Below are 3,711 nucleotides of genomic sequence, written 5' to 3' on the forward strand. Positions count from 1 at the left end.
CTTACAGAGGACCTGGATTCTATTCTCAGTATCCATATGGTAGCTAACAATCATCCATAACTCCAGTTTCAGGGGAATCTGACTCCCTCTTCTAACCTCCTCAGGCATTGTACTATATGGGTGCACTTACACACATGCAGGTAACACATTCATACACATAAAATAAAAATAATAAATAATTTTTTTTAAAAAAGGGATGGACTAGTATAGAAGTAATTAAGTTACTAGGGGTGCTGCCCTCTAAAGGAGTGAATGTGTGTCGAAAGGGTGCACTGGTGTAAAGAAAAGCCACCCGACACACTTGGCCCTCTGCAGGCCACTGCTTCTTTTTCATTTCTCTGAAATGGTGGCACTTAACCTCTCTCTACCAGAGGCCTAATTAATAGGTTTTGAGGCCTCTAAAACTGTAAGTTAAATAAAAAGTTGCCTTTATAGAATATAGTCTCATATTTTTGGTAATAGTAACAAAAAAAAATGAGCTAAATATACTTGGCCATAAAATAAACTTTGACAAATTGAAATTATAGTGTATATCTAACCAAGAGAAAAATGGAAATAGATAATCAGTGTGAAGCAATACTTAGGGAAATCTAAAATATTTGGAAATTCAGTTCTACAAATCTGAATAATCAGTAGATTTAAAAAAACAGCAAGGAGGGGCTGGAGAAATAATTCAGTGGTTAAGAGCATGGGCTGCTCTTGCAGAGAACCTGGGTTCAATTCCCAGCACCCACATGGTGGCTAACAACCATCTGTAACTCCAGTACCAGGGGATCCAACATCCTCTTCTGACCTCCTCAGACATTGCATAACATGAGCGGGCTTACATACATGCAGGCAATACACTCATATACATAAAAATAATAAATAAAAATTTTGAAAACAACAGCAAGATACAAAGAAGAAGAAGGGGAAGGAAGAGGAGGAGGAGGAGGAGGAGAAAGAAAACTGGGTGTGGTCATAAATCTCTGTCAGATCAAGGCCAGCCTGGTCTACACAGTGAGTTCCAGGCCAACTGTGGATACAGGGAGACTTTGTCTCAAAAAACAAAACAAAACAAAAAATCAAAACAAAACAAAAAACAAAATAAAAAACAATAACAAGGTAATTCGAAAAAATTTCACTAAATTACAGTAAAATATAGCAGATTAAGTTGTGTGATGCAACTAGATCAATGTTTTAAATATACAAATGTTGTGCCTCTATTAGAAATGAAGAAAGTATCCAAAGTGTTGGGTTCAGTGCAGGCAGGTCCCCTGTTCTGGTAATTAAACTTTGGGACATTGAAATGGGCTTGGAAAGCTATTGGGTAGAAATTGTTACTCTATTCATTTACCTCCCAGCCTACAAAGAATAAAAAAAAGAGAGAGAGGAAGAAATGAAGGAAGAAATAATTCTATTTTTAGAGCAATTATCTATATTATATGTTTTTCTCATCATTATGAAAATGCCTAGCAAAAGCAATGTATGTGAGGATTTATTTTGGTTTTCAGTTTAAGAAGGGATGTCAGGGAAGGCACAGTGGCAGAAGCTAGAGGTGGCTGATCACATTGTACCTGTAGTTAAGAAACAGAGAGCAGGCAGGAAATGGGGTTGGGCTATAAAAATCCTTAAGGTTCATCCCTAGTGACTCACTTCCATCATAAAATTCTTCCCTTCTGAAAGTTCTACAATTTTCAGAAACAATGCACCAACTGGGAACCCAGTATCTAAAACAAAGAGTGTACTGAGGATATGTCACATTCAAAAAGCACTATCTTAAGAAATTGGGGGACAGGAGGGAGCTATGCCTAAGTGCCTTTACTAACAGTCTTGCAGTATACAGGAAGGTAAGACAGAAGAATCTCAAGTTCAAGGCTTGCTCAAGCTACAAAGTAAGCTAAAGGAAAACCTGGGCAATTTAGTAAATGGCTGTCTTAAAAAAAAAAAAAAAAAGTGAAAAGTAAGTTAGTGAGTTGATGCTGTAGCATGCATAGCTAAGGACTTCCTGAATGGGACTCCACTCAAGAAATAAGGCCAGGGCTGGAGAGATGGCTCAACAGATACCAGCACTGACATGCTCTTCCAGAGGACACAGGTTCTGTTCCTAGTTTCCAGGTGGCTGCTTAAACATCCTTAACTCGAGTTCCAGAGGATCTGATGCCCTCTTCCGTCAGGGTGTCTGTTGTCTGTGGACACCAGGGATAAAAGGTGCACTTACATACATGTACACAAAACATTCATACATATAAAATAAAAATAAATAAAATCTTGTTTAAAAATTAGAAGCAAAAAGGTCAACAATAAAAATAGGACCTCCCACCTCCCTTTGGATCCCTGGGCAGCACAGCCACCAGCTTCCTGGTGCCAGCATCTTTCCTGGGTAAGACCCACAGACAGCGACAACCGCGCCTTGACTCCCCCAGCCTCATTGACCCTCCCAGCTCCCCGACCCCATCTCTCTTTCTAGCCTGGGTACTGATCCATTTCTTGTCCTGGCAACTGAGAACTCTGGACTGACCTCTTGGTCCAGAATCCCCACTGCTTCCTGATCCTTTGCATCCACAATAACCCAATTCCTCCAGGTAGTCCCCAGGAGCCATCGGGGCCTCTTCCCACCCCCCACCCCCCTTTGCATCCCTGAGTAGCATAGCCACCAGCTTCCTGGGAGCAGCATCTTTCCTGGGATCTGCTCCCAGGCCAGCCCAGCTCAGCCCCCAAATTCCTGAGGCAAACATCTTTCCTGGGATCCAGACCTTAGGAGAAAGCCTGAGAACATCTGATCTTCATCTGATTTGGGCCTCTGTGGGAACTCCTGAATAGAATGATGAAAGCAATTTGGCCACTATAAAACCAAAAGAGAGAACTTGAAGCCTAGACCAACCAGTTTTTCATGCCCAACAAGTAAACTACAAAGGCACATAAAGTTTACAGAAAGAAGCAGACCTAAACTCAACAAAGGAAGGCTTGAGTCTCACACAAGAATCAGAAAGTACAAAATAAATCCACATACCAAAGTCACAGAGAAGAAAATAGTAACATGAAAACCAAAATAACATATCATCACCAAATACCAATAGTCTCTCTAGAGGAGTACACTGAGAACCCCCTAGAGATAATGCAGGACATAGAACTCAAAAGAAAGGTTATAAACATGACAAAAGAATTCAATGAATTTAAAGAACACAGAGACAAAGAAATCAAAGAACTGAAAGAAGATAGAGATAAACTTCTGAATGAATTCAGAAAAGAGTTAGAAATATTGAAGAATATGCAGGCTGAAATGAAGAAGGAATTGAAACACTGACTAAGCCCGTTAGAAATGACAGGAGAAAGTCTCACCAATAAAATGGGATGAATGAAATGGAAAATAGAATATCAAGACTGAAGGATAAAGTAGACTACACCACTCAAGCAAAGATTATGAAAAATTTAAGAAAACACAAGAAACGGAATATCCAGGATTTGTATACCATAAACAGACCAAACTTATGAATCATAGGTATACAAGAAGGAGAAGAATCCAGGATTTGTATGACACCATAAACAGACCAAACTTATGAATCATAGGTATACAAGAAGGAGAAGAATCTCAGAATAATGATATGGACCATATCTTCAACAGGATCATAAAAGAAAATTTTCCAAAATTAAAGAAAGACATGCCCATACAAACACAAGAAGTATATAGAACACCAAACAGACAGGACCGGAAAAGAAACTTTCTATGGC

At 39.4% G+C, this 3,711-nt stretch overlaps 1 non-coding gene across 1 annotated transcript; it reads left to right on the forward strand.

The window, feature by feature from the left end:
* Positions 1 to 1,222: 1,222 nt before the first annotated feature.
* Positions 1,223 to 1,352, forward strand: LOC115067120. The gene has a single exon (XR_003846554.1). It is a non-coding gene; the product is annotated as a small nucleolar RNA SNORA36 family (small nucleolar RNA).
* The last annotated feature ends 2,359 nt before the right edge of the window (positions 1,353 to 3,711 follow it).

This window comes from Nannospalax galili, unplaced genomic scaffold (assembly GCF_000622305.1).
Source record: "Nannospalax galili isolate Female #2095 unplaced genomic scaffold, S.galili_v1.0 scaffold2045, whole genome shotgun sequence".
Classification (NCBI taxonomy): Eukaryota; Metazoa; Chordata; class Mammalia; order Rodentia; family Spalacidae; genus Nannospalax; species Nannospalax galili.